A 26,143-nucleotide genomic window follows, 5' to 3' on the forward strand; every position below is an offset into this window, starting at 1 on the left:
ATGTAGTTTAACTGAGTAGGGAGACCTACCATGAAGGCTTCAGCACCATCAGACGAGGTGACTGTTTTAAAATAAAACAGTATAACGAGAACAATACTCCAGCCTTCTCTTTCCATGCAATTTCCATTAATTACTGAAGTAAATATCACCTTTCTTTCTTCCAAACTACCCACCGTGCTATTCTGACCAAATGAATGGGGGGAAGTGACTGTGAGATGAACCTTCCCACACCATGAATAAAAAAAAAATTAATTTCCTTTGTTTCAGTACTTGGTCGCAGTAATGAGAAAATTAAGTAATACAAATGAAGACCAACCAAGATTCTAAAAGTAGCGACCCTTTTTATCTATACATTTTCTAAGCAATACTATTTATGCTTTTACCAAGTTTCTGCTCAGTCCTCATTCTTGGGCTTCTACTATTCTCATATAACACATTAAATTCTAATAAAATATATTTCCCACACCATCTCTGAACATACCACATATTTCCTTACCTATCAGTCAATGTTTGCACTCTCTTTCTGAAATGTATTCATCAGCACATTTCTGTGTAAAGTAATACATGCCCTTTAAAGGTTATCTCTAATGAAATAACACACATATCAATCTTTCTTTTATTCTGATATTGCCTTACTTAAGAGTTTCTAGCATTTCAGTTATATATTTCTCCTGACAATTCAGTAAAACATGGGAGATGGTATATGCTCAGACTTTTTAATCTCTTCTTTGGCTTCAGTAAGTTTAAGGATATTTGGTGAAGATTGAGCTTCTGCTGAGTTCTATATGGACTTCAGTTTACATGAAATGCACTTGATTGATATTCAGACATATATGATTCATGAAAACGCAGAGGTTGCTTTAAACAAACATCACAGAAAACTTCTTTCACATATCCACTCATGGGTGTTGCCATATGACAGAGAGCATGTTAATTTCACTATGTACTGAAGTTCCAGGTGGTAATATAGTCAAACACTTATTAATCTTATTCCTTACAGTGTTATTCAGGCTGGGTGAAGTGGTTCATGCCTTTAATAGTAGCATACTAGAGTTAGAGTCAAGTAGATCTGTCTTGTTTTAAGGCCAGTCCGGTCTACTTGATCTGTAGACCCAGTTCTAGGCCAGAAAGGCCACATTGCAAGACCTTGTCTTTAAACAATAAGAGCCACAACAAAACAAAATGGAAACCCACACCAAAAAAAAAACAACAAAAATAATTATAAAAAGTATATTTGAAGAACCAACAATTATTTAGGTCAAAAGATCATCCAGTCATATTTCTAATAAAGCTTTTCTATAAAACTATATAGTGTACCAAATCTCAGTCTCCTTATTGAAAGACAAAAATCTAGGAATAGTACAAAAGAAACAATTATCCAAGGCTTTTGTGAAGAAGAGAAAGTAGCTTAGAGGATCACCACCTTGAGAAGAGGGCCCCTTGTTGTTGACTGTAGAGGAGGAGTTATATATCATTATGTACAGAAAAACAGGAACACTCATAAAAAAACACATGAACTTCCTGGATTCAAGAGTCGAAAGGAAATAATTATGTTGTGGTAGAACTGAAGGCCCACTAGGGAAAAGCTCTCACCTTTTAGCAAAGAGAATGTGATCTTCCTCTGGCTAGAGAAGTGGCTTTATTTCCTGACTTTAGTGTTAATGCAATGGGACAAGTCAATCACCTGACCAGTGGATCATCCTTCATTTAAGATGACTTTCCATAAGCTATGCTAAAGAGATGGTATGAGTACTTACTTCGTTGATGAGATATTTGACTTTTCCTTCCTATGGTTCCTTTTCTCTGGACACATGCTGTAGAGCCATCATGGGATTTTGTTAGCTCCTGTTTCCTCCTCTCCTATCCTTCTTGTTGAATGCTGGCCAGAGGATAAAGCACTCTCTGTGCCTGCCTGCCCACCATGATACTGTCCTCAGTGCCAGCTTAACTCAAACAGTAAGGCCTTCTCTTTTTTCTCTTCGTCTTCATGCTATAGGCTACTCCCTAGGGGTAAAGCTTGCCTAGCCTGAATTTTTCTCAAAAACTCTAATCAAAATGGTCTTGAGCTTGCTTTTGAGTCGAATTTTAAGTTCTTTTGCTAACAAGATTAAGAACCCTGAGAGGTGCCTCAATTCTCTAGTTAACACATGAAAACTCCACTGGGACTCCCTTAAATTTTCAGTAACAGTTGTAACCACAGAAGATAAAAGTTCACCCTTAGATCTGGTGAGTCAGAAGAGAGAACTCTTTACAAATTTCTTAACATTTTACTGAACACTACATGAGTAGAACTGGTTTTGTAAAGTCCCAGAACAAGCCACCAGAATCTTTATCAGGTTTCTAACACATACATTGTTATGTCCAAGCAAGTCATTACAGCACTACAAAACCCATCAAAAAAATTTCGAAGGAATTTATAGCAAGTTTGCTGAATCTAAAACTCTCACACGACACAGCCAATAAGCCCAAAGTATAATCCAAAATTAAATGTTGTAAGAAGTATCAGGGAAGGGTTAAATTAACAAAGAAAGTAGTGAGATTAATCTTCCATCCCCAGATTCATGAATTATACCCAACAGGGGGAAGGGTTCTAAGAATGAAATAAATGAAATGCTAGATATCTTGAGAGGAAAACTAGGGGTGTAAAATAGAATAACCAAGTGAAGAGTCCAAAAGTAATGAATAAAATCTAGAACACTAGGTGCATTTTACGTCATACTCGGGGAATTCCAGCAATCCAACAGCTGCAGATATATAAAAATTATCTAGTTTGCATACTACTGACAAATAATTTAAACTTTTATATTACTGTTTAACAATAAAAATGAAATTACAAAATATGATTTAAGAAAAAAATTTCAAGACTTATAAGCATACATTATAAACTTTTACAAATGCCACTTAAGAGTTTTAAGAATAAAATTTATCAGTATCCAAAGTGAAAAAATAAAAAGACAGTATTGGGCATTGTGTCCTACCAGACACCAAGATTTATTTCAATAGAAAGACGCAGCAATTAAAGCTACATGATTTTTGCAACAAAATATTATAAATGGTAGCACCATTAAAATATTCAAATTTGGTTGCTAAATTTATTAAAAAGTACTGTTGAACTCGTTGGGAAGTGATGTGCTTCTCTCTACATGGTAACAGGGTCTACTGGAAAACTCCTGCATGTTTTAAAAAAGCTTATTATAAATATCATACAAGCACAAGAACAAGCTTTTGAACCACTCTGTGAATTAAACCAAAGATGTATTCAGAAAAAATTTTGGACACTATTTTTGATAACTGTGGCATGCGTTATCAGAACTAGAAAGTAAAGTTCAGGAAATGTTGACAGAATTCTCATGATTGCCTTTGTGTACTTATTTCAAACAGTCATGCTATTATCATAACAAGCAATGTATGTAATACATGTAGCTAACAATGGACTGTAATTGAAATATACCACTGTCTCACAAATGAAGAAGAGACACACACAGTCAAAAAGAAGGCATGGTTCTAAGTGGAAAATGATACAATGTTCAACAGAGAGAGCCTCATCATTAGCAGCTCCACCAAAGACTCCAACTAGAACACAATTGACCACATACACTGGAATCACACGAATTCAACTCTGACAATTTCAAATGATAAAAAAAAATCTTATCATAAGAGCTATCATGTTCTTTCAGCACAAATATTTAATGAGCAAAATTCAGTTGCTGAACATGCTCAATACATGCATTTTCACTCTTAGTTAAACACATGAATATACACATTGGCAAAGTAGAAATCATATAGAAGGGTGTCCATAGCCAGGTAATTTGCAAAATGTTGGTAAAATCTCCTTAAACACAAAATGACTCAACTGTAGCACATTTATCCAATAGAATTCTAAAATTATATAGAAAAAAATGAATTCCTACACGCTATAATTTGAATCAAAAAGAAGCCAAACAAGAGGAACTAACTATATAATTATTTAATGTTCAAAATCATGTCAATCCAGTAAGTGTTGAAAGATGTCAGAGTTCTTGCTTATTTCAAGAGTAGGCGGTCATAAATTCTGCCGAAAAATATGAGGAGGTTTCTGAGCCTTTTTTCCATTTCTTCATGATAGTTAATTTCAAAATGGGGTCTACATTTCTAATATTTTTTGTCCATCGGTGTTATTTCTGCATGCTATATATCTGTCCCAGGAAGGCTAAGAGAATGACTCCCAGCTGTGTAGTGAGAGATGGCTGTGAGATACCACGTGCATGCTGGGAATGAAACCAAGTCCTCGGGAAGAGCAGCAAGTGCTCTTAACAACTAAGCTCTCTCTAACTCTATGATTCCACATTTTTTTAAACAAAATTGGATAGAAGTCAACAGACATAGCTTGTGCAACTTTAAAAAAAAGTATGCCTCAATAAAATGTTCGTTTACAGAAATACAAAGTATACACATACTATTTCCTAGTAGAAATTTCAGAATAAATTTCAATGTTATGTTTAAGAAAGAATGTCTCAGTTCCACTTGGGAGAGAGAAGAGAGCAACCACAGCGGGAGGGGTGGGGGGAGAAGGGAAGATCTGGTATGGGGGAGGTGCTGAAGCCCTGAGAGCCAGCAGAAAGAATGGAAACAAGTGACCTCAGAAGGAAGGAAGTTAGGAAGATCCTCTAGAATGTACCAGAGAACCGGGAAGTGAGAGACTTCAGGACTCAAAGGGGAGGGGGTAGATGAAATGTCCTACAGTGGGGAGAGGAAACTTATTGAAGCCACCTCCAGCAGAAAGACAGGGCGTCAGGTGAGGGATGGGGTTGCTATGCCACAGCCAAAGCTCTGACCCATAATTCTTCCTGTCTGAGAGAAATGCAGGGATGGAATTGGAGAAGCACCTGAGGAAAAGAAGGTTCAGCAACAGGCCCAAAGTGGGATCCAGCTCAATGGGAGGCCATAAGATCTGACACCATTACTGAGGCTATGGAGCGCTCATAAAAATGGACCTACCATGACTGCTCTCCAAAAGACACAACAAGCAGCTGAAAGAGTCATATGCAGATATGTGCACCCAACCAATGAACAGAAGCTGCTGATCCTTCTGTTGAATTAGGGGAAACACTGGAGGAAGCTGAGGAGGAAGGCAACCCTGTAGGAGGACCAGCAGTGTCAACCTGGACCCTTGAGATCTCTTATACACTGGATCACCAACCAGGCAGCATATACCAGTTGAGATGAGGAACACAGCAGAAGACTCCCGGGTCTGAGTTCAGGCAGAGGAGATGCACCTAACCCTCACTGGAGACTGGAGACTGGAGGCCCCAGAAGTTTAGAGGTCTTGTGGAGTAGGTGGGCTGGGGACATCCTTTGGAGAAGGGGTGGGGGTAGAGAGAAGAGGAGGTATGGGATGTGGAACTGGGGGGGGGAGTGGACCAGGAGGGGAATCAAACCTGGAGTGCAAAAATAAATACATACATACATACATACATACATACATACATACATACATACATACATACATAAAGAAGAAAGAATGCCTTGCATGGCCAGATAGCTGTGGAAAGACTCTCCTTTAAGATTCTATAGATTGGATTGGGGATTTAGCTCAGTGGTAGAGCGCTTGCCTAGCAAGCGCAAGGCCCTGGGTTCGGTCCCCAGCCCTCCCCCCCCCCCAAAAAAAGAAAAAAATTCTATAGATTAATAAAATAAGAATAATAAAAGCATTGATGTTAGACTGTTTCTGAAAACCTATTTTTTTCTCCCTCTGCTCATTATAGACCATTTAGGTTCCTCTTAAGCACATGGCGATTCAAGACTAATATGCAGTCCTGATATTTGAAAATCTGAGACGTTTCAAGGGTGCTTTCTGAACCAATGATACAAAATATGAGACTCTAGAACGGATACTAGAGTATTTTCATCCTCTCTCATGGAAGAAGTGGTCTCTTCAAGGGAAACATTCAATGTTTGATAGTAACATGATGCCATTGATAACTGTATTGTTCTCTGACTTTGAAATTAGGGAAAGGAGACTCTCATTTTTTTCTGAGTGACATTTCACACATACAGTGTCATTAGAGTTTTCTTCATTCAATAAAATCTGTGCTCTGACTTCTGCCCTTTGTACGTTTCCTTATGCATTTATCGCATTGTGATAAAATCAATCCATCACTCCATCTTTCTCCCATTTCTGTCACACTCTCTTTCCCAGCTAGTCTCCCGCCGATGCTCACATCTTTCTCTGTGTGTGCAGATTTTGTGCAGGAAAACACAGCTGCATTGTACTCATGATTACTTAGTCATGTCGTACTCAGAAAAGAGTTTCGTATAGGGATCTTCCCCCAACCTTCGTCTCTGAATTTGTTCTGGCCCTTAACACTGTGTTCTTCCCTCTCTGCGGGAGAAACGCACTTACACATTGTGGTGCAATATCCATGACTAACTGTCCTCCGCTCAATGGCCGAACTAGTGTGCCTTAGGAGCATGGAATATAATCTGAACTCAGGACCTTTTCAACTCAGGACGTAGACAGATTTATAACTCCACCATGAGGAGAGGGATATTTCTATATGTAGTATGTGTATATACATGCTTGCAGATACATCCTTGCTGTGTAAATGCATGAAATCTCAGTAGGCCCTCTTTTGTACAGATTATAACATTTTACCTAAAGGTTTTAAAGCGCAAATGGAAAAGCACAAGAATAAATACAGTCAAATATGGCCTATCTCTCGCCAATGAAGGTGGCCTTGTTCAATCTGCGCCCTCATTGTTTAATTTTTGTATCCACGAAGAGCCCTTAAATCCTGACCTTGGGACATAAATCATTCCGGCTTCAAATTTATTTTCATTTCTTTCCCTGATTTCCAAAACCAAGCTAATTAGGCTAACACTGAGACTACCTCCAGCTAGGAATGACTGGTTAGACTCCTGGAGTATATTATTACTACATTTGTGATGTATTTTATAATAAGAAAAATAAATAGCAAAATCATATGATTATTTCTGTAATTTAGCTTACATTTTCTAAAACCGGTAATAACTAGTGTAATTTAGATCTCATAAAAGAAACAGAGATGCTCCAGTGAATCTAAAATCAAAGCCCATGAAAACCTTTCATACACAATGTAAACAGACATGTTTAATATAAGCATCTGCCAATCTAATCTGATAATTTTGCTCATGTTGTATTTTTTGCCCATTTGGCATGTTTTTACGCAGCATTTTATATACAACACTGTATCAGCATATATTGGGGGTGTACGAACAGCTGTGTCCTATTATAAAATTTACAGGAAAAAAAAAGTTTGACAAAGAAAATCGCTTCCTAATGAAATCTGTAGGGAAAATTCCGAGCTGTGAAACCTGTTGACCTATTTTCCACAGGACTCCACAAGGCATTGTCTTGGAAGTCGCCTGTTGGCTACCGTGTTGGTTTCCCCTTACATAGGTCTGTAGGTTTATTCTAAGGCAGAAATTACCCATTTGCTTCACAAATGAGCTCAGAGGAATTTCCAAGTCGACTCTTTGAAGCCACAGAGAAAAGCAGCGTTGCACATGGCTCCCTACTCCAAAATAAGTTTTTTTTTTTTGTTGTCGTAGGTTTTTTTCTCTTTTCTTCTCCCCTACCCCAAACCAAAAGTTGTGATTAGTGGGAAGCAGAGTAAACAGTGATGGCGAGAGACAATGTACAATCAAAAGCGTGCATGAGATGAGCAGCTGCCAGCGGTTAGCATAGCTTATGCATACTGTTCTCCACTCTACTGCGTATGCTCTTGGGGGAAAGAATGGGGGAGATTAGATAGTGGGTAAAGACTATGGGTCATGGCCTTGCTATACAAAGTGCTTCTTCCCTCCACTCTTGAGTGCTATTTCCATAGTTCCATATGCCAGTGGGCAGAGCTTTCCCATGCAAATATCCTGCGGTCCTGTGACAGACCATTGAGCCAGGTACATTCAACAAGAAGCCAGAAGTATCGCCCCCACGCACATCTCAGTGGGCTTTAGAAGTCCATTGTCTTGAAATGCTTCGCGCATGGGACAAAGGTGAGGAGGCTGGCCTTCCCTTGGAGATTTCTCCAACAGGAGTTTTTCTTCTTCCTGCGTTTAATTCCCATCTTAAGCTCTTTATTCTGATTCAAGTGTCATTTTTTTCCCCTGCTTTCAGTTGAAGGACCATGTCAGCACATGAGAAAAGTCAGGCACATCATGCTTATGCTATCTTCCATCGGTATCTAAATTGTCGGAGGTTAGTAACTGCATGTGAAGGCTTGAAGCCCCAGTGTAGGAGAATACCAGGGCGGGGAGGCAGGAGTGGGTAGGTGGGTGGGCGGGGGATGACCTTAAGAGAAGCAGGAGGAGGAAGGATGGGATAAGGGGTGTCTGGAGGGGAAACTTGGAAAGGAAATAACATTTGAAGTGTAAATAAATAAAATATCCAATATAAAAAAATAAAGAGATTCTGTAAAAAAAAAAAAAAGAAAGAAAGAAAGAAAAGAAAGAAACCTCACCAACAGTGTTCTGATACCTTACAGCTTTTGTGTCATGGATATATAAGGATGTAACTGTCTAATATCTTTCTTTTAGGGACTGTGCACCAGTGTTTTCCCCAAGAGGACAGAACTGATACTATTCATGCAAAAATGACAGCTCTCATATTAAAGGGAACAAATGCACTGGAATCCTTTCTGAGTGACCATGGCCCAATAATACAGATAAATTATCTTAAATTCCATATTCCGTTGTGGAGCAGTTTTATGAAGTTCTTCTAGCTTTGTGGAGCAAGAAGCTATGTCAGAGAGGTTGCTAGAGAGAGATGGGGCAAGCTTTTTTATAGGTAGCCTAAGATGATGATGTTGTTATAGCTTTTGATTTCTGGAAGCTAACTGACAGCTAAGTTAATAGATTCTTTTCTATTTTTATTTTTTGTTAATCATTCCATTTGTTTAAATCTCAAATGATACTCCACTTCCCAGTGACCCCTTCCACCAGTGTCCCATCCCATGATATCCCACTTCCTGGTTACTCCTCCACCCATCCCACATCTGCCCTCTGCTCTCCTTGCCTGAATGAGAGTGTTCCTGCCCCACTGCTACAGCATCCCCCTATGCTGGGGCATTCTAAAAGTTTTGTTTTTTGTTTTTGTTTTGTTTGCTTGTTTTAATCTGTTAGGCACAATATGCTGGTTACAGCACAGAGGTAGATAAGGAAAGGCTGTGGCAGACGGTTAGTAACAGCCCCAAATAAGGTAACTAGCATTTTGACCTGCAACATCCCAATCTCCCCCACCACCCTGAAATTTCACTTAATTGGTCTGTGCAGACACAGCTTTTTTCAATGTTTCTTTACAATACTTTTAGTTTGATCACTGTGAAACCACAGTACTTATGTATCTACTTATCAATTATCTACGTAAATCCAGCTCTTTCTGCCTCCTTCTGCCCCTCTTTTATTATTTATGCTATTTTGGAATAAGGTTTCATATTGGCTAGGTTGCCATTCCAGCTTTCTCTTCTTTATAACTGTATGCCACCATGACTGGCTGAATTCAATCTATTGCTTTTGTTTGTTTGCTTTCTCCTCAAAGGGAGCAGAGTAATTTATTATGAACCAAATACAAATGACCATGGTCTGGAACACAGCTTTGGGTGCCATGAACTAGAGGCCCCACCATGGAAACAATGCCACAGTAATATTTTATATCCCCCTCTCATTGCCACATATCCTCACAGCAATCCCTACCTCCTTGTCGCATGAAATTGTTATGACAGATGTGTTGCAAATGTGAGTGGAATAATTGCAGCATATCTGTGATCACCAAACAGGAGTAGAACCTATTACAAGTTATTAATTGATTAGAATTAACTAAGGATTAGAGCGAATAGGTAAGCAGATATCTTCCTACCATCTCGCATGATGGGCATGCTATGAACAAAAGCAAAGAGTAGACTGGCATTTTAGCATGCTTGCGAGTTTTCAAGAGGTACATATGATAAGTGCTCTAAACTAGCATGCCCCTAGATTGGTGTGTGTCCATTATGAAAAGGCATGGAGAGCACGCACTGCTTTAATGGGAACCATTTAGTGTTTATCGTCACCACTGGGAAGGCCAGACGACTGGTGTGCTTTAGAGAAATACAATGACTGGATATAATGACTAGTAACCTTCACACCACATTGTGTTTGCTGATGTCTAAAATTCTCACAGCTGAGAAGATCAAGCACAAGTTGTGATTTTCATATAATAAATTAAAATCTCATCTCAGCAACCCCCATAGAAAAATAACAGCTGCTGTGAGAACCATTGTCATGCAGATCTGGCTCTGTGCCAGGTAGTTTCCTAAACATTTGCCTTCATGCAAGAAAATAAAAAGGTATTTTGTGTTGTATGGGAAAAAGAGAGAGATTATCTTTTTGCAAAGTAAACCAAAAAAAAAAGTGAAAATAAATGCAAACAAAATCTATCTTAAAGAATTAAAGTCTGTACCATACATAAGCACACACACACCACACACAGACACACATGTGTGTGCACAAATACATATACACATACACTGATGAGTGGTTCTAATTGGACTTAAGGCCTCTTGCCCAGTTAAAACCCAAACCTGGTACCAATATTGGATAAAGAACCTACTGCTAGACTGATCATAGACCCTAGAAGAGAATTTCCTGATCGTATTCTCCTGAATGGACATAGTATTAAGAAGCTTTTAATGGTTTATCATTATAACCACAGATCAGTGCATATCTAATCACTCTGTAGAGACATGTCTGTTTGCAGTAGATAATAATCAGCATAGAGGCACACAAATGAAAAGTGCAAAGAATGAAAAAGTGCAGAATAGTCAACTATCCAGTCGCAAAGGGGCCTGTGTGTGCTGAACTTTCGCTACAAAGGTTCAGGAATCACTGTGGGGGTGGGAGTAAAGACAAAACTCAGAGGCAGTAGATGACAACAAAAGAGAGTGCTTCCTGTTCTTGCAAGGAAACTGTCCTGTGAACTCCCAACATACTTGAGATCATGCATGTCTTCTGCTCAAGGTCAAACCCGATAAAATCCAAGCATGGGGAGCCTAGTTTGGCTGGAAGGCTCAGCCCTAACTCTGTTGGTAGCCCCTAATCATATCGATCATGCTTGAGTGGAAGTACATATATCCAAGAATATTTGTGCAGCGTCAATTACATTAATGTGTACAAAGGACACGGATTGGATGGGAAGAGACAGGGAGATCCAGAAAGTTTCGAGAGTGAGGGCTGAGTTTGATCACAATAAGTTTTTGAAGTCACAAAGAGCTAATAAGCCAACTTTAGGAAAATGAATGGAGCCAAGTATCACAGTGCGTGGTTTTACTCTCAGCACTCAGGAAGCAGAAACAGTTGGACATGTGCAACTCTGAGGGCAGTGTGGTCTACAGAGTGAGCTCCGACACAGTCAGGGCTAAGTAGAGAAACCCTGTTTCAAAAAGCTAAAAAACAAAACCAAAGAATATGAATGTAAAAGTCAAAGAATACACATAATTTCTCAGCAATTATGTGGGACAGTGTTGTCAGCACAATGGAGTGAGCACAAATTGGCTCTTTTCTTCTCTTCTGATGAGGGTTATGATCCGGCACACGGGAAAACAATGGCAGCCACAAGATCTTGGTCTATTCTACTGCAGTATTTCCTGGGAGAGAAGGCAGCCACAAACAAGCCTGGGTAAATGACTACACCCAACTGACACAGATACCCGCTATGGGAATCATTTAGCAACATATCAAAGACAAAGAAAGTAACAGTGAGACATAAATGACATCTCTTTTTCTTATTCTGTAATTTTCTTGGCTGAGGCAACAAGAATAAATTGCTTTGTATTGTAGTTTTCTCATGTGACAGCTGGTGCTTCAGAAAGCTTTTTATTGACTGGGTTAATATACACTGATGTGTTCAGGTGTCTACAGGGTTGTAAGTCTCATAGAGCATTGATTTTTGCCAGGACCATGAGTCAACTCAAAGGCAACCAGTAAGTCAAAGAAAACCAGTTTCTAGCTCTGAAAAGAAATCCAACAGTGTCAGTTACCAGGATTTTGTCAGTTGGTCAAGAACACTTCTTCGCCATTGTGGTGGCTTGAATGAGAATTGCAACAATTTATTGTTTTGTATTGTTTTTAATACTTAGTCCCTAGCTGTGGGAGTCACTTAGTATGATTCGTGGGTATGTACCAGGGCTGGGATTAGAGATTTCAAATGCCCACTCCCAGTTAGTTCTCTACCTCACGGTTATGCATCAAACATAAGGTGTCAGCTGTTTGCTGCATGCCTGTCTGCCTGCTGCTATGTTCCCTGCCATGTTAACCTGGGATAAGCACAGTTCCATGGACTAAGCCTTTGGGACTGTGAGCCCCCAAGTAGATGCTTTCTTCTATATGTTGACTTGGTCTTGGATCTTAGCCCAGCAATGGCATAGTAATTAAAAAAGTAATCATCCACAAACCACATGAAGCTCAAGAAGGATGACCAAAGTACAGATGCTTCACTCCTTCTTAAAAGGGGGAACAAACATACTCATAGGAGGGGATATGGAGGCAAAGTTTGGAGCAGAGATTGAAGGAATGGCCATTCAGAACCTGCCCCACATGTGTCCTGTATATATACAATCACCAAAACTAGGTAAGATTGATGAGGCTAAGAAGTGCATGCTGACAGGACCCGGATATAGATGTCTCCTGAAAGACACAGCCAGAGCATGTCAAATACAGAGGCAAATGCTATCAGCAAACCATTGAACTGAGAATGGAATCCCGGTTGGAGGAATTAGAGAAAGGATTGAAAGAACTGAAGGGGCTTGTAACCCCATAAGAACAGCAATGCCAACCAACCAGAGCTCTGAGGGACTAAACCACTACCAAAGACTATACATGGACTGACCCAGGGATCCAGCTGCATATGTAGGAGAGGATTCCTTGTTGGGCACCAGTGGAAGGAGAAACCCTTGGTTCTGCCAAGCTTGGATTCCCCCAGTGTAGGGGAATGCCGTGCGGGATTAAAGGGGTCAATGTGGAGGGGAACACCCTTATAGAAGAAGGGGAGAGGGATAAGATAGGGGGCTTATGTCTGGAAAACTGGGAAACGGGATAACATTTGAAATGTAAATAAATAATATCCAATAAAAGGACAAAAGAAAGTTATCATCTGCTACATATCTGGTTATCACCTACCCTCCCCTTTAAATGTATTCTCTTCTAGTTTCTATAGAAAGGCAATGCTAAGCAAGCCATTCACTGGCTTCATTTTCATATATGAACAAACAGACTTAGAGACTTTGTCTCTTTATGGTAAGTAAAAGTCCAAATAATAAACATAAAACTCTTTGGATTACAAAAAAATCCCATTTTCTCCTTATTGTCCAGATAGATATTCCTAAAAACCACACCACTATTGCCAAGGAAAAGTGAGTGAACCTTGGGGGGAAAAAGAGTTTCAGTATGAAAACACTAGAAACAGTCACACTATAGAAGAGGATGCTACTAGTAGTTATGTTTTCATAAACTTTTGCTTCTTATAAAAAAAAATCCCCAAAGTTGTGCCCATGACAAGCCCTCTTAAGAATGACTATCTTGGTCCTGAAAAAGGAAGTATAATTAATTTTTATATCCAATGCTTCAAGTTACAGTGAACGTAAGAACACTTTGGGAAAAAAGGGAAAAAGAACATCTATAAAAGGAGGTTGCCTACCGTGTTAAATTGTGTTTGCTTTTCGTGGAGAAAGAGAACGTATTGATATATATGAATCCAAAGAGTTCTTTTTCTCATAGACTATTTTTCTGATTTTTTTTTAGCCAAGTTGTAATGTCAGAGAAATGCTCCAAATTTCATAACCATTATTATGACTCAGGAGCATTAGGAACTACTTAAAGCAGAAGCAGAGCTTGCTTGAGGCACAGTTCCTTAGTAAGTGGGATTTTTCTTCTCAGTCCTCGGTGTTCGTCCCCTATAGACAGTGGCACCCCCCACATTCAGACACTTCCTGATGGCGCGCCTGTGTTGTATTTTATTAAATATCACCAGCCATTTGCACAATAGTGTGAATGTGTTGTAATTAGCATAACTCGTATGAAAGCTCATTTTTTAAACCCATGAAATAAAATGGTGTTAAAGAAAATCTTAATAAGTCTAGGTGCTTAGAAGAGGACAGCCAAGCTCTGGATGACATCGTTCGTGAGTGGTTCCGATGTTTCCTGAAATGCCAGTCAGTGTGCAATCACTGAGAGAGATGGTAACAGTGAGAACTGAAAATGCAGCTTTCCCTACAAAGAAGCGTTGCCTTTAATGACGCGGAGCGCAAATGCAGGGACGTAGCTCGCTGGCCATCCTTCCACTTACACCATCTCAGCTCATCAGAGCATCACAAACTCAGGAAGGGCAGAGCGTCACACCACCTCCCGTCATGGCTTTCTGTGCCCACTCTTGGTACTTTCTGAAACAATTCATCTCTTCCTTCCCGAAGACTAGTTTCTACCTCAAAGGCATCATCTCATGCCTCATCCTGGTTTCTTGTTCATTATACAATTCTCACAAAGGTGTCCATTTCTTAATTTTTTTTCAATTAATTACCAGGGTTGGCTCTAATATATTGAGTATTAACGGGGTTGGCACATGTGCACACACATGCCCATGCATATACACCTGCACATGTATAAACACACAAATTACTATTAATTTAATATGTAGACCCCTTGGATTCTTTTTTAAATTTTTTTTATTTATTTTTACTCTCCAGATTATATTTCCTTCCATGTCCACCCTCTGACAGTTCCACATCCCATACCTCCTCCCTGCACCCGCCATGTCTCCATGAGGATGTCCCCACCACACCTACTCCACCCACCCCACCTACTCCACCCACCCCACCTGACTGCTAAACTTCCTGGGTCCTCCAGTCTCTTGAGTTAGGTGCATCTTCTCTGACTGAACCCAGACACTGGAGTCTTCTGTTATTGGTGGCCTCTGCTCAGCTGGTGTATGCTGCCTGGTTGGTGGAATCTCAGACCCAAAGTGTCATGCACAATATGTTCTCACTAATAAGTGGATATTAGCTAAAGAAAAAAAAAGTACAAGATATCCAAGATACCCAAGTTACAGTCCATAGAATTCAAAAAGGTCAACAAGCCAAAGGATCCAAGTGAGGATGCCTCAGTACCACTTGGGAGGGAGAAGAAAGTAAACACAAGGAACAGGAGAGAAGAAAGGGACTGGGGGTCGGTGGAGAGGGGAACATGATCTGGTACTGAGTGGGAAAAAAGGACTGAAAGCCCCGAGGGCCAGCAGAAAGAATAAAAACCGGCGACCTCTGGAGGAAGGAGGTTGAGAGGACCCTCCAGAATGTACCTGAGACCTGGGAAGTGAGAGACCCTCAGGACTCAAAGGGGGAACCCTAGATAAAATGTCCTAAAGTGGAGAGAGGGAAATTGTTGGGCCCACCCCAGCAGAAAGACAGGGCATTAAGTGAGTGATGGGAGCTGCTATCCCACAGTCAAAACTCTGACCCATAATTGTTCCTGTCTGAAAGAACTGCAGGGATGGAAATGGAGAAGAGCCTGAGAAAAAGAAGGTCCAGCAACAGGCCCAAAGCAGGATCCAGCTCAAGGGAAGGCGTCAAGACCTGACACCATTACTGAGGCTATGGGGCATTCACAAAAAGGGACCTATCATGACTGCCCTCCAAAAGACCCAACAAGCAGCTGAAAGAGTCAGATGCAGATGTGTGCACCCAACCAATGATCAGAACCTGCTGACCCCTATGATTGAATAAGGGAAAAGCTGGAGGAAGCTGAGGAGGAGGGCAACCCTGTAGGAGGACCAGCAGTCTCAATTAACCTGGACCCCCAGATCTCTCAGCACCGGATCACTTTGGATTCTTAAGTCCCCTTTAGTTTTTAAGTCAAGTAGAACATAGCTTAACTTAATTCTATGCTTCAAACCACAGACACATGACAGATACAGATACAGGAGATATGATCCTTCTAACTTCATACCAACAACAAATACCTCAAAGATAATACGTGTATCAGACAAAGACGTCGACAATTACAGTTGCGAGAGCTGTAGCAAGTAAATATCTTCTGGGGGCAGGGCAGCATTAAACATTATAAAAGGATATGACCTTTGCCTCCAACCACCCAGGCTGCTACTTTATAATTATCCCAATTTGAAGTTTTATATGTCTCTATGTCTTTGTTTTGATTTTCATTTGTGGGTTTTGTGGAGGGTTTTTTTTCCTGTCTTTTTACTTATTAAAAGAGGAAAAACAGGAGAGGGAATGTAAAGTTCAATGGGTCAGAAGATGGGAGGAGTTGAAAGAGGTGATCAACATACATTGTATAAAATTCTGATATAAACAAGTAAAACAACATAACCAAAATAGAAATATCCCAATCCCATTAGCCCTGAACCTTTATTGAAAGAGTCTCTAGCATTCTGTTTCTTCCAGCAGATCTATTGGCTCCCTCTTCCATAACCTCAAAATACCGGGGAGGGGGGGTTGATCTATGCCTGAAAGAATGTTCAGATTAAAATTCTTAAGCAGTTACAGAAAAGAGAGTGCATCTTCCTTTTCAATACAAATAGGACAAAAAGCAGCTCTGTGCATGCAGATGCTCCTCTCTTTCTTGGTCTAACAGTTCAGATCCATGGCCATCTCCCTTTGATCTTCCTCGAGGTCTTATTATCACTTTGAACCAGCATGCCACACACTCTGGGTACCAGCTTATTAAATACAGGTTATTGTTGAAAGAAAGTTCCAGCTGAGACCAACCTGATTCATGTATGGTCCTCGTTGTTTACTAAGAATACGCTTTACTTGAAAATATTGAAAGACAGCTTTCTTTTGAAAGAAGTTTTAACTTCTTTTTATATTGAAAACTCTCCTTGAAGTAAAATTTATACACCCGATTTCCCAACTGGTTTAATGTTAATATTTTTGTACTTGAAGTCATCAGTGACTTGGTTAAATACTTATCCTAATATTTCATTAACTAATACCACCATTATTTTCCTTAAAACCTGAGATTGAATAACATAGGTACTATTTAAAGAATGGCATTAAGGAAATGCTAATACAGCTTGCCACCATCCTTCAAAACTTAACTGCAATATTTCTACTTTTTCTTTGCTTTTGGCAAAGTCTCCCAATATACTCCTTCCAGTTTCCTTCAAATTGATGGTCATTTATTTACTAATTGATTTTACATTCATATATATATATATATGAATTTATACATATACTGGAAAAGATATTGATATAATCTAAATAATAAGAAAATAATAATATATGAAAAGGAAATATATCTTTTTGCAAAAAGTAAAATGCAGACAAGGCACACATAATTAAAACTCATACTTTTGATATCATATGCCATATACAGAGAGAGACTCAGATTTATGCACACACACTAACACATTTTTCATTATGGAGTCAAACAGACACTCTTTTTCTTTTGACTTTCCATTCACTTTATCCTTTCTAACCCTTCATTGTTTTCTATGTTTTGAAAATATCTGTATTTTCTGTAATATAAATATTTATAATATAATTTTTTATATTCTACCCATGCTTTACCTTCCCCAATAAAAACATACAAAGAAAAATCACAAGAAACATGCACAGATTTAAAAGGACCCAATGGGAATGAGATTAGCTGAAATGTCCCACAATGCGGTGAGAGAGCCTGTAGAGACCATATCCAGAGCTTAGGCAAGGCCCCTGATTGGATGGGGCCACCCACTCATCTCCAAATTTTTAACCCAGAATTTCTCCTGTCTAAAGGAAATACGGGGACAAAGTGTGGAGTAGAGACTGAAGGAAAGGCCATCCAGAGACTTCCCTACCTGGGGTCCATCCCATATATAGACATCAAACTCAGATACTATTGCGGATGCCAAGAAGTTCTTGCTGATAGGAGCTTGATATAGTTGTCTACTGAGAGACTCTGCCAGAGCCTGACAAATACAGAGGCAGATGCTTGCAGCCAATCATTGAACTGAACACAGCACCCCAGTGGAGGAGTTAGGGAAAGGGCTGAGGAGCTGAAGGGGTTTGCATGGCTTCAGCTGCATATGCAGCAGAGGATGGCCTTATCTGGCATCAATGGGAGCACAGGCCCTTGGTCCTGGGAAAGCCCTAATGTAGGGAAATGCCAGGGAAGTCACAAGGGAGTGTGTGGGTGGAGGAGGAAGCACCCTAATAGAAGCAGGGGGAGAGGAATGAGAAAGCAGGTTTGCAGAGAGGAAAGCAGAAAAGGGGACATTTGAAATGTAAATAAACACAATATCCAATAAAAAAGAAAAAAGTACAGGGGAATAAAACATAAAATACCATAAAACCACATAATCAGAAAGACTAATGTATCAGCAAATGACAAATCAGCTAAAAAATAAATGTCCCTATAAAACAATATGAAATAAAAATTTTACAAAAATATGACTGAGTTTATTTTGTGTTGGCCATCTACTGCTAGTCATGGGACTTGCCTTTAGGTGGTATTTATATATCCAATGAGCTTTCAGTGGAGGAACTTAATTTGTGTTTTGCAAGCAGTAATCAGTTGAAGATAGCTTCTTAGTTAGGAATGGGAGCTCACATTTCAGTGTCTGTAATGTTGGGTTGATAATATGCATTTTGGAAGACACTTGGTGGATTCTAAAGGACTGCCCGAGAGGCTGATATTGAGAAGGTTCAATAAGCATATCATTTTGAGTCATTATCTAACATTAATAAAATGAGCCCTTCCAGCTAGTCACTCTACTTTTGTCTGTGAGAAATGCCACTACAGTAGACTGTTCCATATAATCTAAATATCTGTACCTCTACCTTCTTTTGGCAGGTCAATGTCTTACCACATGAGAATACCCAAGTAATTAATATTTGTATACCCTTCAGGAAATCTCACAGGGCCCCTAGCTGGATCAATTTTATGTACTGTGCCCAGGCTGTCTGCTCTCTTTAGATCCCCATTTCAAAGTTTGCTGTCATCATGATAGTCATTATTTAAAATCAAACACAGTTTAAACATGTCAAAATAGTCTATAATGGTTCTTGTTTGAAGAGGCTATAGCTTTGTATTTTATCAGTTTAATAAATAATTCTACTTCCAAAGATCATCAGAGAAATATGACCTATGTATAACTGCAAAACTGCAGCTGTATGAATTAACAATTATATACTTAATTTTTCTAGGTATCCCTCCAAATTTGTTACTTAAACAACCTTATCAATAAATGTTGATGGCCAAATGTCACTATATTATTCACCAACAGAAGCCCTTGAGTTAAATCACATGATCTATATGTCGAAACAAGCATTTATTAAACCTTTCCTGTGTCTATCCTGTGTTAACTTACTGTAGTCTGAAAAACTCAACAGAAAATTGTATGCCTAAAACTCTGAGGATCGGTTTCTGTTTCTTATAGAGCCTGGTACTCCATCAGGTTTGGGGGAGAGGGTACAAGGCAAACCAGGCTCCTTTAAGACCTCTGCATGATTCATTAGTGATGGAACAAATTTAATTCTCTCTGTCTCTGTCTCTGTCTCTGTCTCTCTCTCTCTGTCTGTCTCTCTCTGTCTCTCTTTCTGTCTCTGTCTCTCTGTCTCTCTCTCTGTCTCTCTGTCTCTCTCTCATTCACCCACTTAATTTTTTGTACTATACTTTTTATTCCCCAAATTTATAGCATTCATCTACATTCCAACTATATCTTTACGTATTAAAAGACTATTCTCAAAAGAATTGCCTTCAAAGTATTTAAAAAATATACTAAAGGAACAGTGTCTAGATTTTAAAATGGGGAGTAACTGTTGATCTGTTAACTGTTTACCAGTTAAAATCAATACTTACGTACTGATTATTATTGTGTTTGTATGCAAAGATGCTATGTATGGATGCTTGTGGGGAACATATTCCAGCACACACATGTGGAAGTGTGAGGTGAGGACGCCTCTGTGACACCATTCTTTGCTTTTATGATTATGTGAATTTTAGGATTTAAACTCAAGTTAGCTTTCAAGGCAAGCACCTATACACGCTGAGTCCTTCCCCTGGTCCACATATGGTCAAATTTTCAATACCTTACAGGGGCATTCAGAGACAAAGCAATCTATCTTCATGAAACTTCTAAATAACATTTAAAGCTCATCTTTATAAGATACACATTGCAGCTCTAAGCAGAAGGAACAGGTTGTACATGACTTTGCATGTATAGATATTTGCAAATAATGATGACAAAAAGGTGGTGAATTGGAGAGGTAGTAGGAGGGACATAAGACAGGTAGGAAGGAAGAAGGAAAAGGGTGAAATGATTTAATTATGCTTTTATTAACATTAAGAATTAAATGTATGATTCAAGATTTCCAATATTTCAAACACTATTCAACACCAGTGTTAAGCTGTTAATCTGAGAAAGATTCTGTTGTTGAGATTTCATACTTGCGAGGAAATAGAAAAGAATTACTGTTCCCACCAGCCCTCTCATGATTTCATTTAAGGCTCTCCTCCTTCACATAGGACTATTATGGGATAGATACCAACAATATATATATTTTTAATTTTTTCTCTTTGGTTTTCAAGACTGGCTTTTTCTGGGTAATAGCCTAGCTCTCCTAGAATTGATTTGTAAACCTAGTTAGCCTTGAATTCACATAGATCCACCTGTGTCTGCATACCTAGTGCTAGGATTTAAGGCATGAGCCACCAGAGATTAACATTATTGTTATGATTATTATAATTATGATTATTATTAATCAGCTATTTTATATATTTATAGTTTAAATATTGCCCCCTTTCCTGGTCTCCCCTCCAGAAATACCCCATTCCATCCCTCTCCCTATTTCCATCCCCCTCTCCCTTTTCTCTAAGAGGGTGCACCCCCACCCACATGCCAACTCCTGCTTCACCCATCTAGCATTCCCCTTCATTATGGCAACAAGCCTCCACAGGACCTAGGGCCTCCTCTCCCATTGATGCCAGATAAGGCAGTCCTCTGCTACATTTGCACTTGGAGCCATGGGGTCCGGTTAGTTGACTTCACTGTTCTTCCTATGGAACTGCAAACCCCTTCCTTTCTTTCTGTCATTCCCTTAACTCTTCCACTGTGGTCCTGAGCTAAGTCCAATGGGTAGCTGTTTGTATCTGCACATGTATTCGTCAGATGGCGGAGCCTTTCAGAGAACAGCCACACTAGACCCAGTCTGGGAGCTCTTCTTGGCATCAGCAATAGTGATGAGGTTTGCTATCTGCAGATGGAGTGATCCCAAGGTGGGGTGGTCTCTGGATGGCCTTTCCTCTGTCTCTGCCCCAATATTTTGGTCCTGCATTTCCTTTAGGCAGGAATGATTCTGAGTTAAAACATTGATTTGAGTGGGTGGCCCAATCCCATAATTGGGGGCCATGTCTATCTATTGGAGGTGGTCTCTTCAGGTTCTATCTACCCTCTGTTGGGTATGTTGGTTAATGTCATCCCTGTTGGGTCCTGGGAACCTTTCTCTTCCCAAGTGCCAGGACTGTCAAGTGGTTCCCCCCTATTCCCCACACCCCATTGCTATATATTTCTCCTGACCCTCTGGACTTCTGTCCTGCCTCTTCCCATACCTTATCCTTCCCCCCAACCCCCTTTCCCTCCTCTCCTCACTCCCTCCCAGGTTTCTCCCTCCTTCTATCTCCTGTGATTATTTTGTTCCCCTTCTAAGTAGGATTGAAACAACCACACTTTGGTCTTCTTTCTTATTATGCTTCATGTGATCTGTGAGTTGTATCATGGGTATTCTGAGCTTTTGGGCTAGTATCCTCTTATCAGTGAGTACAAACTATGTGTGTCCTTTGTGTCTGGGTTACCTCACTCAGGATATTTTGCCTGCAAAGTTGATTAAGTCATCATTTTTATTAGCTGAGAAGTACTCCAGTATGTAAATATACTATATTTTCTCTACTCATTCTTCCACTTGGGTTGTCTCCCTTTTCCTATTATTTTAAAAAATGCTCTTATGAACATAGTGGAGTATGTCTTCTTGTTATATGTTGGAGCATCTTTTGGATACATGCCCAGTAGAGGTATAGCTGGGTCTTAAAGTAGAACTATTTCCAGTTTTCTGAGGAACTACCAGATTGTTTTCCAAAGGACTAACTTGCAATCCCACTAACAATGGAGGAGTATTCCTCTTTTTCTAAATCCTCACCAACATCTGCTGTTGGCTCAATTTTTGATCTTAGCCATTCTGATTGGTTTGAGGTGCAATCTCAGGGTTGTTTTGATATGCATTTCCCTGGTAGCTAAGAATGTTGAACATTTCTTTAGGTGCTTTTCAGCCATTCAAGATTCCTCAACTGAGAATTCTTTGTTTAGCTCTGTTTCCCTTTCACTTTTAAAACTGGTAATATGAGAGTTTGGGAAATATTTTACTCCCAACCCTTAGCCAAATCTTACATATCCAAACCATAGTCAGAGCACATTATAAAAAGGCATGTGATTCATTTAAAGTTCTCTTCTGTGTTATATTGCAATTTCTAAACAATTGATCTTCTTTGTAGTCTTTGAATTCTAACTTGTGCTCCTCTGAGTGGATATATGCAATTAAAGATGTCTGCTTTATGTCGGCCTAGAGCTAATTTAAAACAAAAATATGAAAATCAGATACAGGTAATTGTTATATGTCTTTTATTTGAAGACATGAATGTCTTTGGCACAACTGCTAATGTGTCAATAATTTTGAACTATTATTCATTTATGCAGAAGATGTGAATGAGATACTAACACTGTATGTATATAAATCCCAGAATTAAAATGAACATAGAATGCATGTATTCTACAGCCATTGATTTTTTTTAAAACAAATTGAATTCAGATCCATTACCAAAAAAGTTCCTTACTTATGAACAGCATATTTACATTTTAATTCAAAAATTAATAATACATATGTTATGATTTAAATTGTTTGAAGAGATAAAATATGAGCTTCATGATCAAATACCATGAATCCAGGTAGATATATCATTAATAATATTGAATATGTTGCTTAGGATAATGGTCAGAGGTTTTTAAAGTAATGACTTCAAATTTAGAATTATCATAATTTACTTGTATTTCCAAACTGTCTTAGTTTGGGTTTTAGTGATGTTAACAAACACTATGACCAAGGCAACTCTTATAAAGGACAAAATTTAATTGGGCCTTGGTTACTGGTTCTGAGGTTCAATCTATTATCATCATGGCAGGAAGTATGGCAGCTTCCAAGCAGGCCTGATGCTGAAGAAGCTGGGAGTTCTTCATCTCATTAAAAAGGCTCCTAGGAGAATACTAATTCCCACGTGACTCGGAGGAGAGTCTGAAAGCCCACCCCTACAGTGACACACTTTTCCCAACAAGGCCACATCTATTCTAGCAAGGCCATACCTCCTGACAATGTCACTCCCTGGTCCAAGCATATTCAAACCACCACACAAACACTCTTACAAAGGTAAGTCTTTTATACAGTAGAAACAGACAACTAACATATTAGATATTTATAAGTCATTTCGAAAAGCTTGCCATTATTCCCAACTCAAAATTAAACAGAAACCACTTTAATTTTTCCATTTCAACACAAGAGTTCCCAAGAGACTTTCTTTCCAGTTTCAATTATTTGATCATTTCTCAAATGCAAAATATCACTCATATTTCTCTATCCCATGCTCCATGTAGCAGTAACCTTTAGTAGGTATGTCTGGAGTCTCCTTCAGGAGTCTCCTTTCTCTGAGCATCTGTGCTGCACGTGAAAAAGGTATCCACAAGTCTTATTTTAAAGTCACGTGACCCTATTTCTTACAGATGCACATGTGTATTGGGATGGATCCCTTTGCTTCTTCTAGGTTCAATTTGGACATCGTAAAGGGGATCAGGCTCCATTTTGTTTTCCCTTCTCAGCTTGCTTCAACCTTCTTCCAGCCCCTTGAGGCACAGTCATATTTATTAATAGAAATCTTCCCATCCTGTCAGTGTATAGCAGTAACCTTCTGTCTTAAACCCTAAACAGCACTGAGTAGAACAACTGTCCTTTTCTATTTCAGGCTCCCTTTCAACATTTTCACACAGTCCCTTCCATAGTAAGCAGCATGTCAATTGAACAGCGCATGCGTTTTTAATCTAGTACAGTATCCAATATTGGCAAATGAGTCTTGAAAACCTTAAGTCCATATAGAGAAAACCACCATATCACCACCTAGCAAGCCACTGAGGGGTTGTTAAGTAATTTTGCTCTTTCTGGACCTAGTTATATTGGTCTCAGAACCCTGCAGTTCTTCACAGTGGCCAGTTCCTAAGGTCATGGCTCACCTACAAAACTAAAACAGAATTGAAAAAGTTTTGTTAATATGTGCTTTCAATTTTTAGGTAAAGAGAGAGTCTTACCCATTTCTTAAAAACCAACATGGACATTTTCTTAAATTGTTTTGCTTGGATGTATTTAACATCTATTTTCTGTAAGACTCAACACAAAAAATAATGTTCCTTACCCAGAGAAGGAGAGGGTAGAACAAGGGGTCTTATCTATTAGTTAACAATAAAGATCCATTCTTTTATAAACTTGCCTCAAAGTATTTTGGTGAACTAAGCATTATATACTTATATACAATATATATATTTGGTGTTTATATATTATATACTTAGTTCCTATATATTTTTAATTGAATGTAGTAGGAACCTGTTTGGCATTAGAAAAATGTTTATTATCCTATTTGCTAAAGACTTAACAAATATCATATAGTTCTTATAATCATAGGAGAAAATGATGTCATAAACTGGTTTTGCTAATGGTTAACAGCTACGTGAATCAGTCCTATGACTGACTTAGCAAGTTACCCAAAATCAATTATGGGGTCCTCGGATGTAAGGTACATGGGCTGAAATATCTAAAGCTATAGTGTGTGTTAAAGATTAGCCCAAAAGCTCGGAATACCCAAGATGCAATTTACAGATCACATGAAGCTCAAGAAGAAGGAAGACCAAAGTGTGGATGCTTCAGTCGTTCTTAGAAGGGAGAAGAAAATACTCAGAGGAGGAAATATAGAGAAAAAATGTGGATCAGAGACTGAAGGAAAGGCCATCCAGAGACTGCCCCACCTGGGGATCCATCCCATATACAGACACCAAACCAAGACACTATTGCAGATGCCAAGAAGTGCATGCTGAGAGGAGCCTGATATAGCTGTCTCCTGAGAGGCTCTGCCAGAGCCTGACAAATACAGATACAAATGATCATACTCACAGTCAACCATTGTACTGAGAATGGGGTCCCCAATGTTGAAGTTAGAGAAAGGATCGAAGGAGCTGAAGGGGTTCACAACCCCATAGGAAGAACAACAATATCAACCAACCGGGCACCCTAGAGCTTTCAGGGACTAAACCACTAACCAAAGAATATACCTGAAGTGACCCATGGCTCCAGCTGCATATGTAGCAGAGGATGGCCTTGTTGGGTATCACTAGGAAGAGAGCCCTTGGTCCTGTGAAGGCTTGATGCCCCAGTGTAGGGTAATGCCATATCAGGCAGGCAGGAGGGAATGGGAGGGTGGGTGTGGGTGGGTGAGCACCCTCATAGAAGCAGGGACGGGAGGGATTGGATTTCAGAGGGGAAACTGGGAAAGGGGATAACATTTGCAATGTAAATAAATAAACTAACCAATGAAAGAAAAGAAAAAAAGATTTAAATTAAAATTTCCCTTAAACCATCTGAATGGGACTTTATCAGGCTTGGGTGAGAAATTACTAACCCTGAGGAGTTTTCTAACATCGTTTTACAAATAACATCTGAGGCTGCCCTGACCTTCAGCAAGGCTTATGGAACCCTATGGGTATGGAGAGAGGTGTGCACATGAGTTGAATGCAGCAAATAGATCACTGTTAATGCTTTGTAAATAACAGGGCATATTCTCCTCACTTCTGCTCCTAGTAGCATCTGATGACAGCCCCATCTAGCAGGTATGGTCTGAATTTTGCCTATAGCTACCAAACTAGGAGATGAAATTTCTTAGGTTAATTCCTGGTATCATTCAAATCCAAGTTAAGTAAATTAGGTAAGTCTTTGCAAAATACCTTTAACCAGGAATTCCTACTATGGAGTAAACTAGAAATTCTGCTTCCAGAAAGACTGCAGAATTAGGTTTTATTTCTCAC

Source organism: Rattus norvegicus, chromosome 10 (genome assembly GCF_021556685.1).
Source record: "Rattus norvegicus strain SHRSP/BbbUtx chromosome 10, alternate assembly SHRSP_T2T, whole genome shotgun sequence".
Classification (NCBI taxonomy): Eukaryota; Metazoa; Chordata; class Mammalia; order Rodentia; family Muridae; genus Rattus; species Rattus norvegicus.